Source organism: Seriola lalandi, unplaced genomic scaffold, assembly GCF_002814215.2.
Source record: "Seriola lalandi dorsalis isolate HSWRI2012SDOR001 ecotype SW California unplaced genomic scaffold, Sedor1 jcf7180001956967, whole genome shotgun sequence".
NCBI lineage: Eukaryota > Metazoa > Chordata > Actinopteri > Carangiformes > Carangidae > Seriola > Seriola lalandi.
The window spans coordinates 1-994 of NW_019427636.1; the positions used below are offsets into that span (position 1 = coordinate 1).

A 994-nucleotide genomic window follows, 5' to 3' on the forward strand; every position below is an offset into this window, starting at 1 on the left:
TGCCATCCTACTCACTGTAAGGGAAAAGCTACACAGCTGTACCTGAAAGTGTTGTTGTCCATGATGAACTTGCTGACGTTCTGAAAGGTTTGATGGTTGATGCGTTTGGCTGCCAGCAGCACATCGAGCAGCTTGGACATGGAGATGATAGGATGGAGCTTGATTCCCACAGAATGCAACATCTCCACACCTCCTTGCTCTCTGTCCACTAGTACAATGGCATCTGTCACCTTTACCAAATAAACAAATATTTCATAAAAAAATTACAGAACCACAATAACTTTGAAATGACTCTTGTATTCTGATGCCCTTTAATAGGGGATCACTGTAACATTATCATCACCACTGTAATTTGATACTGAACCTTCAGTCCCTCTTTGTTGAGCACTTCAGCAGTCTCCAGGATGCTGCTGCCCGTAGTCACTGTGTCCTCAATGATCAGACACCGATCCCCCTCACGATACGACCCCTCCACCAGACGCTTGGTTCCTAGCAGGGTTACATCAGGAGGCTTATAGTCCATATTTTAAACAAACTTATCTTTGTCACTTATTGATGGCTTTGGCAAAATCAACATCCAGTGGGGTCAAGCTTTAGAGGCCTTATAGGATAGGGGCCTAGGAATGTCTTTGGTTGACAAGTAGCTTGACATTAGGTCGATATCCAGTGCTTTTTAAAAAGGAAAGAATGCACTTAATTACAACCAGTAAAGACTTTTTAAAACGGTAAATCAGCAGATCCTACACCGTCTTATATTAGTTCAACTTTCAAATCATGTTGCACCTCCTATCAGCTGTGTCTTACTAGGCGTCTCTTTGCCACGTACACAATATCAAGGTAGTATAATGCGCAAAAATCATAATGCATGAGGATCTCGTCATATTGTCTTTCTGCTTGCGATCACAACTCAGATTAAAGATCAAGTGTTACAAAATAGGACAAATCTTTACGGCTTTCTGTCCAAACAAATGTTACACAACAAAACTCTTGTGCT

General features: G+C 41.5%; 1 pseudogene across 1 annotated transcript; it reads right to left on the bottom strand.

The window, feature by feature from the left end:
• Positions 1–42: 42 nt before the first annotated feature.
• On the bottom strand, positions 43–986 carry LOC111650986 (uridine 5'-monophosphate synthase pseudogene; annotated as a pseudogene). Its single transcript, XR_015436823.1, has 2 exons — positions 365–986; positions 43–230 (listed from the first exon to the last, which is right to left on the bottom strand). The product of XR_015436823.1 is annotated as a uridine 5'-monophosphate synthase pseudogene (transcript).
• Positions 987–994: the final 8 nt, after the last annotated feature.